This window comes from Lupinus angustifolius, chromosome LG06 (genome assembly GCF_001865875.1).
Source record: "Lupinus angustifolius cultivar Tanjil chromosome LG06, LupAngTanjil_v1.0, whole genome shotgun sequence".
In the NCBI taxonomy this organism is placed as follows: domain Eukaryota; kingdom Viridiplantae; phylum Streptophyta; class Magnoliopsida; order Fabales; family Fabaceae; genus Lupinus; species Lupinus angustifolius.
In genome coordinates this window covers 8799851-8812529 of record NC_032014.1, presented here as the reverse complement: position 1 = coordinate 8812529, position 12679 = coordinate 8799851, and positions in this window count along the sequence as shown.

Genomic DNA, 12679 nt, shown 5'->3' with positions numbered 1-12679 from the left:
CGTTATCATTAAGGATTAAAATAAAATTTTAGAATGAATAAAGACCAAAACTCAAACAAGTAAAATATAAAGACTAAAATAAAAAAAATTGTATATTTTGATGGATAAAGAATATATTTTAGCTTAAAGATGCATGTTCATTTTCAATCCGAACGAGAACTTCAAGGTTTTTAACACATTTTTAAATTTGGAGAGTAAATTAGAAATGAGTTTTATGACTCATTATAACCACTTCCCTTAATACTATTTTAATGTAAAGCAATATGCAAAAATAAAATACAATGAATTTATGAAACCTCTAATTCATTCTTTTATTTTTTCCCATCTTCCACTCTTCTCACATCTCGTTTAATTAGTCAATGCATAGTTTTCCACCAAAGATATTTATTATTTCAAGGAATAAAAAAAAGAAATTAATTGGTATGCTTTTGTGACTATGGTTCATTTCTTTGTAAATTCATCTTTCATGAGAAATCTAACCTCCGGGTCGTATTCAATCCTTCAATTTCTGCCACGGTAGATTTGTGTTGTCAGAAAATTTCTTCAAAATCTACCTCTCTCTATGCCAAGGTGAATTTCAAGTTTTGATTTCCTTTTTCAGTAGGTGTCATTAATATAAGAGACAAGCCATATGAATAAATAAATAAACACCTTATAGCACGTATGAATGATGAACGCTATGCATGTTGTCGATTTATTTTAAGTTCACAAGTCTTCGGTTTAAGGAAAAATAGTTTTAGCATACCTTTAGATTGGGGGATTTTAAATAATATAATGTGCTGGAACCGAACATTAATGGATGTGGTGACTTTGTTCTTTCTCAAACAACATAGGTTGAGTCCCACATGGAATCGTTTCGAATATTTAGGACTTCAATGTAGGTTTTTATGCTTGTATGATATTATTCGGCAACACAACCTTATAATTTTTCAAGTTTTTTTTGTAGATTTTTTATATTCCACCATATCCACATCTGCATATACTAAATATTATGGGTGGCTATACGTTTTGAAGAAATTAAAAGGATTTGAGCCAAATGTATCACTCCAATAGTTTCAGCACAAATTAACTACTTGAATTTGGAAACAAGCAAATCATAAATTGTTTACTAGATGTACCACAAGCTTATGATTGGTTGAAAAAATATTTTGAAATTAAAAATTTAATAATTAATCATTTTTCTGACAAATCATAACTAATAGTACATACAGTGATACAATTTATGGGACAACATATGTGTAGACAGAGCACACCTAAACAAAAATCTAGGAAACAAAAAAGAGAAATTTAAATGATAGGCCTTTCCAGATTCCATCCAACAGTGCCAAGAAACTTACTAGTATATAAGAGAAATAGAGGGACTTTCAACTTTATAGTAAATTTGTTTTAAACTATTTCACATGTAGATACCTTAAAGAATAACTAAGGAAATTAATTAAAGCCACATGCCACAGTTGATGAACTATATGTTCCTCTCTCTTTGCACCTCTTCTTCTTAGGATTATCCCTCTTATCTTGAATTCATTTTCTCTATTATCTCTTCTATTTCTATTGGTGATTATAATTCCTTAAGCTGATTTTCAGTATCAATAGAATTCACTACTCAATTCATTGACCTTGTTGTGATTGTGTTTCATTGTACAATTGATTAGCCTCATTACACTAACTCACAAGGGTGCAGAATTGGAGGTGAGTAAGTGAAATCGTTAATTGTTTAAGAAAAGTACAGCAAGATTTTCATGCATGTTATTATTATTTATTATTATGTTGGAGGTACAATGTTTGAGTCATTTATTATCTACTGGCTAGTTGGTTTTTTTTATTCTAACAATAAAAGCTGTAAGAATCATTCATAAGAGTGGGAGGTTCTGTAGCTGTCCCAAAAAAAAAATTGTCTCTATATACTAAGCTAATAAAATATCATAGAATAGCGTACAAATATTAATTTTTGTTATTATAAATTTTACTTTTAATCATATAAATTTTTCTGATTAGATGGGGAAACCCAATGGGACAGGTGATCCCCATCCAAAGCCCTCTTTCTTTTGTTACATGTGTGTCTGACGCGTGAATGATATTAATTGGTCACGTCTTCCTAGAGTGCGAATGTGCGATGATAAAATTAAAGCTCTATTTTTTTTAAATCTAATTACATGTTGAGACTGCTTTTGTAGTGTGTAAGGGTTGGAATAGTACTTCATTAATAATACATTTTGTCTTAAGAAAAAACTCTGATGTTTAATGGTTATGATCACATTTCAAATATCCTTAAGGACAAGTGAGGTTGTAGTACAATTAATTTTTTTACACTGTCAACATATTATTTATCATTGATTTGTATTACTTTTATTTGAGAGAGTCAATGATAATTAACACATGAATAATAGATGATTCACTGACAATATAAAAATATTTACATTGTCAGTGTATACATATTAAAAATTATTATTATAAATATTTACTAATGCAGGAAAATATAGCCAAAGATATAATCATATATCAGAACATACCATAAGGAAAAACAAAGAACTAGAATATTGTAGTCTCAAAAAAACCTTGATTGAAATCCTTTGAATTAAATAAATTTAAGTATTCCATACAAAGCTAATGGCTATAAGCCTATAACTATTTTGTATGATTTTTTTCATTTTATAATTGTAATAAATGGTGCAGATACTTAAAAGTCTTAATTCCTTACATATGGCCCCAGAGTACACCCTTAAACCTTATTTAGGGTACTAGTTCTGTCTCAGGTCAGTAATAAGAGGAGTAAAAACAAAGGGTATCTTCTCTTGACCCTATTCGTAATCGTAACAAGAAATTTATTGTATCACTCACACTATATGATGTGATATACATAGTACTATTATTATGACTATGAATTTGTGCTACGATCCGTTAGATTAGGGGACCACTCTCCACTGGCTTTGGCATTCAATTTTGTTGTTCTTAAAGCAACTTGTTTTTGCTCCATATTTGGATTGGGATTTTGGGAACCAGTTTAAAATCTGTGCACTGATAGTGTAAAGTTTTTTACCCTATTATATATCATCTATCATTGATTTGTATTACTTTTGTTTGAGAGTCAGTAATGGTTAATAAATCAATGGTAGATGATTGACTGACAGTGTAAAAAACATGTACACTGTCAGTATATACATATTAAATCGTTTGGAAACTTGCAATGGTATCTTTATCATTTGAGAAGGCAACAGTTGTCGAATGTGATCCATAATTTTGAATTTTATTTATGAAACAAGTGAAATTTTAATGCAAGAGCTCTCCTGTAACGGGGTCAACTATGCTTCGTTTGGTTGGGAGAATAAAATAAGAAGAAAGAAATATGTGAGAAAGAGAGTGAAAAGAGAGAAATAGACGAGAAAGATAATAGATTTTAGTTTGTTTGGTTGTATAAAAAAGAAGAGAAACAATTAATTTTTCTCCCCCACTCTTCACTGGATAAAAATTTGTTATCCCGAATTATGTTTCAAATCATGCCGAACATCAATAAAAATATATTTCATGTCAATTAAAAAAAATGTTCATTATTTTTTATTTTTTGTTTCAATATTATTGATGCAGGACATGGTTTGAGACACAGTTTAGGATAATAGATCGGAGTCTCTCTTCTCCTCTCATTTTCTCTTCACTTGGGAGGAGAAAGAGATTTTGTGGGACCCTATTCTTTTTTTCTCTCCTCCCTTAAACTCTCTCCTAAACCAAATAACATAAAAAAAATATTTCTCCTCAATTTCTCTCCTCTCACTCACTTTCTCTTCTATTTCTACCCTTCCAAATAAGGCTTAGTGTTTCCAAAGATTTTTATTCATTTAATTTTCCAAGGCCCGAGTCTAAGTTTCCAAAGGTTTTTAGCACCAAGTTTCACAATCTAAATTCCGTAAGCGCACCATCATAATCAAACTCAAATATTATTTTTTTTATATTTTTATTTACTGTATTTGAAATTTGTGAACAAGACAAATTGTACAAAATTTACATTATTTTTTTCATTTTCCCATGCTTCAAGACCAATAAAATTACTAAATAGGACAGTAAGTTTATTTAAGTTTTGAAACATATTAATTAATATTCTATTGTAGGATTATAGCATTTACTTTTGTACAAATCTTATGTTAATTGATATTCACTTTTTTTAATAATCAATTATATTAACTTCTATGTTCGTAGCAAAAATAACAGTACAATCTTCTATTGTGTTAACCTTGTATAAGGACACCTAAATAGTTTTGCTCCAAATTATCTACTTCTTTACTTATTCACAAAGCTATTATTTTAAAGTAAAACATAACTTATAATTTTATTTGGGTATATATTATTAATATTGTTTTTCATAAGTAAAAGAATTGTATTGAAGGGGATGCTCGGCCTGTATTAAAAAATGAACTCAGAACAAATGCTAAATAGGCAAATTTAACTGTCCAAAAATAAAGAAACAAGGGTTATAACATTGGATTGCTGACATAGACATTGGATCCTAACTTGAATGTGGACAAGGTCACATAAAGCAACCATATATATCTTCCAACATCTGAAAGGATTTATGGCTCAAATATTCAAACAAAGAATTATAAGTTAATTTCTCAACTAACTCAAATTATAAGTCAAACTTAAAAGATAAATTTGATCATAGACACCGCACAATCCCAATAATGTGGTACATGCATGGGGCCATATATATGTAGAGGAATACTCTAAATAAAAGAGTGCCCACTAATGAATGTGTAGTAAGTAGGGGTTGTGTTTGCAGAGGGAGATATAGCCTTTGATTATTTTGCACCAAATACAAAGAGAGACCCACCACCACCCCACATCTTTGATGTTGTTTTCTTTGTCAGTGCCATTCTTACAACGGATCTTGATAATGAGTGCTAACTTATACACCATTCATTACTTCTTTTTTATTATAGTGGTAAGCATATGGATAGTGTTCTTATATTAGTATTATTATTTTGATAATTAATTGATCATGTTTCCAATATCAATTGGCGGTGTTAGTTTCATAAGTTATGTGACTTAAGACTTATGATGCACTAATGGGAGGATAAAAATCATTAAAATAATGGAAGGATAGAAATCTGAGGTAGAGTATTAACTTAAGACAGCCTCAGATAGAGTATTAACTTAAGACAGCCTCAGATAGAGTATTAACTTAAGACAGCCTCAGATAGAGTATTAACTTAAGTGTGACTATAAATTTTAAGAGAATTCTTGAGCTTGAGACTTTCATTTTCAATGTTCTTAATTAAGACTTTAATAAATTGTACGAATTATTGATTTTCATTCACTTCCTCACAAATTTCTATTCTTAATATTTTATTTATATATAAATATTAGATAAATTATAAAAAAATGTTAACAATGTACACTGCTGCTTCTTTTTGTGATTGCAATTATGATGATCACGAAGGAAAACATAAGCCAGTGTACTAACACACACTGACTCATAAATTATAGCACCACACCACCCACTTCTCTATTCTACCAACACTGACAACCCCATAAATATTTCACTAACCATTTTCTGTCCTGAACAAGAACATGGGTGTTTTCGAGGTGGATCAGTGATGAGTCCTTATTATTTCGATTGCTTTTGTTAAAGTCAAATCACACATCGTGGAATGTTAAAATTCTATTTATATAGGTTATGTTCTGAAAAGGCAATAAATAATATTGTGTTACATAGAATCGTTTAGTGGGATTATTGATTATCACATGCCATGACTACATGCATTACCAAAAGGAAGATTACAGATAGCCCATCAAGTTTTACTTTATTTCTATGCGGTAGGTCTATTGCCTCACAACAACCCATAATAAGACTTAAGAATTAATTATAATTGAAGGTCTTTATATTTATATATAGTATAAGTACGTTGTTTCTTCTTAATCACTAACCAAACATTTTCACATTTTCTCATGCCATAGACATTTTTAGTTTATTTGGATCATCTATCGAGGGGGTGGTTGGGAGTGATTGGATTTGAGTGGTGGAGTACTTTTCTTGTTATTATCCTCTATGGGTGCTGTTATGTAGTTTTGTTTGTAACTTGTTGGTTTTTTTTCTACATGGCTGATTTACCCATTTGAGAGAGTTTGTTGTCGAATTCTCTCTTTTTTTATCCAATAACAATACACTTTTTCATGCAAAAACAAGCATGCAAATTACAATTTTGACCATGCAAATAATAATAATTACATAATAATTTATTGAGTTAATTTCTTAAATATCATGTCAAGGGAAACAAAATTATATGGAAAAACTTTGTCAATAGAAACAAAATTCACTTTTTGTTATATCTGCCCCTCAAAAGAGATAAGTCTTTGATTGTGGGTAGGGACCTTCTTTATTATTTAAGTAACTTAAAAACAGGTTACTTGTGTGTTTAAAATAAAATTTAGAGGGAGGAACGCATAAAATATAAAATATAGGTAGAATGTTTATCTATTTAATTAAGAAATTATGGAGTGTTGCTTGGTTGGAGAAAAATAATAATTTAATTGTATCAATGATATAGATATTATATGAAGATGCAAAAAATTATAATAATATTTTTTTTCGTATAAGCAAGTATGCAACCCCATAATAGCGGAGATGCTGATGCTTGAAGATTTCGGACTGGTGTTAAAACTAATGTTTAACTTTAACTGAGTTGACAATTTTTTATCAAAGGGAAAGGGAAGTGCCCATAATTGAGGGAGAAGAGATTTTCTTCCATTTCACCTATACATGCAGGACACTAACAAATGTGAGTCCCCAAACTTTTTATAGACACATGAGATTGATGTAGTATATTTTTTCTTAATAATTGTGATCAGATATGTTGATGTAAGAAATCAATATAATCATGTGTTTATTACATGCAAACTAGTACATGTTAGTATTTAATAGTTGTACCATGAAGAGGAACACATTTACTTATAGATATGCGAACCATTAGCAAAGTTGCATTTTGTAACATTTTTTATGATACCTTATAATTAATTCAATAAATTTTTTATCCATCTATATGATTATCCAAACAAGCATTGAACCCTATCACAACCTACCTGTATTTATTCTTCCATCTATTTACCATTAATTATTGATATATTCTCTTATGTCCTAAATGGTAAATATATCATTTTTATAAGATAATTTCTTAATTTTACACTATCATGACTGAGAGAGTATATCAATAATTAATGGTATATTTTTAGGATTTTTTTTATGCTCAACCTAAGATTATAGCTCAGTGTGGCTCATGTATTTGGGTTAACACCCATTTGTGCTATAATTCAATCTTTTGCTTAGCAAAAAAAAAATACAATGACTCACGTACTAGTTATATTTGGTAGAGAATTACTACTACGTACGCACTAGTAATATTTATGAATTGCTTTTCCAAATCGCAAATCTCTATCCCTAGCCCCTGGAGCAAGTTCAGCACTATCAAGAGATCAAACCACACCCAAAGAAGGGTTTCCCCTAATAACCTTGCCCTTGTATTGACTACATTGTTAATTGTTAATTATATTGTTTTCTTAATATCAACCCTAAGGGCCGAGAATAAAAAACTGAAAAGGGAAATAAATTTTACATTTTTAACTTTTTATCCTCAATCTTAGGGCTGATAATGTTTAGAAAAACGTTAACCATATAATAAATTTGACATATTATTACTTGACGCCAGCAAAAAAAAATCAATTAAGAACTCATTCGTTTAATCCATTTTAAGTGCTAACGTGTTCCTAGTTTTCTATGAACTTTCTTTTCTAGATGCAACTTTATGCTTGTTCACATCATTACCTATCACGTTACTTAACCTATACTAATTGATCATTTATGTGTTGTGAACATTCGACTATTTGTATATGAAAAATGATATTTCTTTTTAACATTAACATATAAGTCTTCATATATCATATAAAACATGACATATGTTTCAAATTAGTGTTTTGTTTATTGATATTGATTTATACGTGATATATATTATTTTCTTATAGTGTATTTTTTTAATTTTTAAGATAATATATTATTGCTAAAACCACATCAGCAAAATCAAGAAAGGCATTGTTGGCCCAATATCCTGTTTATAGGACAAGAGTTCCATAATTCCCGGTAATAATTGTCAGGCCTATACATCTAATCTAGCTTTTAGTATTTAAAATTGAATAAATCAATTGTTCATCTTCTATTAAGCTATTTATTTATATGGAGCAAGCTAAACTTAAGCAACGAATGGGTTACTATGATGCCATTGGCAGACAAAAAGATAAAGTAAAGAGAGGAAAAGGAGAGATTAGTGTGTCCATGCATTAAGGATTTATGAAGGGCACAAGACAAACCAAACAGGTTGTTGCCCTATTAACTCTATAAGCACCAAACATTATGTACTGAAACTATAAACAAATAAAACAACGGGTATAGGAAGTAAAGTGGGGCTGTCCTTATTAATAGGGTTAAGAAAACTATGTCTAAGAAAAAGAGAGGGTCATGTTTGCCGTGCATGGAGGGTTATAAATTAGCATAAAGAGATGTCTAATTAAAAAGCTAATATATCACCGCCAAGATTATGTTTCTGAAATTTGGGTTGAGGGACATTAAATATTTGCTAGAAACAATTTTTCAGTCCGAATAGTATTGTCTAATTGAGGTCCATATTCTAATGGAAAATTTACGTGGATAGTGTAGTTTGACTACACTATCACACGTTTGGTATATGCTTCAAAATATTTACAGAAGTAGTGTATTTTTTAGGGAAGTCGTGGATCTCATCCACGATTTTGGGAAAAGTCGTGGATGGGGTCCTTGGGGAAGTCGTGGATGAGTGTTGAACCATGGACCTCTAGGTTCCCATAAAAATTAATAATCACTAGGCTACAAAATTCTTTTATTATTAATATACAATAGAAATCGTGTTTAGGGTACACGACTTCCATGGAGAGAGAGGAAGTCGTGGATCTCATCCACGACTTTCCCCAAAATCGTGGATCCCATCCACAACTTCCCTAAAAATACACTACTTCCATAAATATTCTGAAACATATATCAAACGTGTGATAGTGTAGTCAAACTACACTATCCAAGTAAATTTTCCATATTCTAATGGATATCATGTTGATTTATAAAATTTAAATTTAAAATATAATATAGTAATGAGATGATGGGAGAGAAATAAGGGTATCATCTGGCCTACCCTCTTACTGTTTGGACCTAAGCATAGACAAATTGCTTGATGCCATTACAAGAACTCTCTCACATTTTCCTCTTTGCTTTCCCTTTCTCCTTTTTTCAGTGCCTTATTATTCTCTTTCTTGGTCACTCCCCTCTATTAATTAAAGTTTCTTCTTAGTTTATGGGAAAGATTATCCAATTAATATGGAGCTACATCTTTATCCCAAAATTTGTACCATTGAGAAAAACAAATTAAATATATATTAATTTTATATTTTTTAAACAATTAAAATGAAAGGTACATTAATTGATACATATACAAACGATGTGCTTCCAATTAATGTTAGTTTGAAAAAAAATTCCTCTTTGTGATTCACTCCTTAGGACAAAGATTTATTATTGCAATTGTATCCCAAACTAATGATATTGATGAAAATTAGAAAAAAAAATGATAACTTTTTTATTTTTTAATTAACATATATATTGGTCCGTAACATGGTATAAGATACGGTTTAAAACAATAAAATCTTTTTTGCACTCACTAACCTTAAACTACTGTACGGTTCATTTTTCACAGTTACCATTAAATGGCAAATCAAATTATATTCATATCATTCCAAAAACATGAAAATAAATCATTTCCGAAGTGAAAGAAGTTGAAGAAAAAAATAATTAATTAATGTTAACGATTCCTAATTTGTAACCATCACTCGCGGAATCAAATCACCATCCACTCTAAACTTTCGTCTTGAATTATCATTAAAAGCAAATAAAACCATTCTCCTATGTATGTACTTAGTTAATTACTCCTTTCATTCTATAAAGGTTGATGTTTAAGGTTGGCAACGTAGATTAAGAAATAATTAAGTAATGCAATTAATGTGACATATTTTGATTAAAATATCACCATTTACTGATTATACATTTCCTGTAATTAAGATAGAGAGAAATATGATGTAAAAAGAGAGACTGTAATAACAAAACAAAAAAAGAGCATATTTGGAAAAGAAGGTACACACTTTAATTTTTGAGTTTATAAACTAACAAGAGATTTAGAGTAAAATGAAAAGTTAAAAAAATGAGAAAATATTCATTTAAGTTAGTTGAAATCTTTATCTTGCCTACCATATTTTATTTTATTTTTGGTATGGTTATCCACCTATTGAATATTTGTGATTACTCTTTAACAACCTTGGTGTTCATTAGATTTACGTTTTCACATGACGCATGCTTGGTAATGGAGTTCATCTTGGTGTGTATAGAAGAATAGAAAAGAAGTGTATTGATAGATAATTGTACTGATTGTCTTGATTTTACAAGATATGGCCTTAGAAATATATAGCTTGAGATTACTTGTAAAACAATCAATCCAACTAACTAACAAACTCTTAACTAACCAGCACATTTAACATATGCTCGAAATAAGTCAAGACTAATAGAGGCTCTACTACTAAAATCAATAATAAAAAAGAACAAAGGCTGATGCATAGAAGCACCAAGTATGCAAGTCTGATGTGCACAAAGTTGATGCACCAAAATGGGCGAATCCAATGCATATGCACCAGGATGTATGTGAATCTGATGCATTGATGCAGAACTCCATGCTGCTTCATCTAAGCTGATCCATCCAAGTTGTGTAATTGTTTGATCCTACATAAAGATGAGTATCATACCAAATAAGGCATGTGCAAACAGATAAGAACATAATAGCAAAAATATATGTATGCATAATATAATCATAATGAAATCAACAAAAGTAAAACATCAAATATGTATATTTAATACTTGGAGTAATAAGTTTTGCATGATGCCTGGTGTAGTTCCTCGTCATATTTAACAAATCTGTCTGGTGCGTTTATTTTAATGTTCCATCACATGGTTTTTGCATTTTTAAAATTACTATTTGTCTAGATCTGAATATAAAATAACAAGCATTTTCATCCATATAAAACTTACTTGGGTAAGTATAAAATTAATAACCTAAAAACCGTGTCTCCAAATGAATGAAAATTAAATCATGCGAATCAGTTAAATATACACTCAAATTTTCTTTTCATGCCTACCATGATTTGACAGAGATAATAATCAATACGAAATTAATTTATTCGTTTCGTGAAGGCCTTATCGTGACCGGAACAATTAAAAAAATGTTAAGATAATCCATATTAGCAATTAAATTCAGAAGAGATAAAATGACAGTTTTTATTGGTTATAAGTTATAACTAAAATACTTAATTTTGTTATAAATATCGTGTCATGTTTGAAAGTTTCTTCTCATACTGTTATGCACTACTGTGGGGTTAAATTTTGCTACGTTAGTTTTAGTTCATTTGAAATAGTCATGTGACAAACAATGTTATTGGTCTAGTAGCGTAAGGTCTACTAGATTCCTAGAATGACTAAAATGTGAAAAGTTCAATTCCTATGAGCAACGATTGTTAGGAGGGACAGTTGCGAACCCCAGAAGGATTAATTCTCTACCCAAAGGGATGAAAATATATTCTTAATTAGTAGTACTAAAAAAATAGTCCTGCGTGAAATTCTTTTATTAGCAATGAATAAAACTAGTTCATGTGAAATTAGCAAAGAATAAAGATAACTAGTTCAACCTAGCTCTTAATCTAATCATGCATGCATCTAGATCGGAGATCCTTTAAATTGTTAGTTTTTTTCTAAGATAAGAATAACAATGAGGAAGCACAGGTGTTTGGAGTTTGAACATTCAAGATCTGATGAAATCAAACCTAGATTTGAAGTTAGTCAAATATAACATTAAGGGCTGGGTACAAAAAAGTTGTGTTATCTAATTTAGCTAAATTAAAATTGGAATCGGTTACAAATTAATCCTATGGGTTAATATGACGTTTTACTAACAATGCTGGACAAGGGTTGTTTTATAAAAACTCGTAATTAATTCAGTAAACAGTAAACTTGCAAGTTAATAAAAGGAAACCCTATCTATCTCATTGTGTAGCATTGTAAAAATTTATATATATCAATGTGTCATGCATATTTCTTTTATATTATTTTTATTTTGAAGTTAATAATAATTAAATATGAATAGTAAATATAATAATGGTATAAAAAACTAAAGTTGAGTGTTTAAATTTGATCCTATAAATGTGCTATATTATTCCATGTGAGAGTGCCCTAATATCTGAGTAACTTGTGAGACATCTCTATTATCCAAATACAAATAAGTATTGAAAGTTCAATTTTATGAATAATATTATGTGAGTATGTGCCAAAAATAATAACTCTCATTGGGTTTAGAGAAAAATAACGTGAAGGAAAATAAGGAGGAATAGGTGAAGAAAGCAAAGGTAGTGAGAGAAGCATGGGCTAAATACAAACAAGTCTAGCGGCAGTGGTAAAGGCAACCACCTGCATAACCCAACAACAACAAATACATCACCATTTGCTATAGCTTCGTGCATTCACATAGGGTATATATTTGTTGTTTCATATTTTGTGTCACTCCATGTACTATGAGTTTATGATTGG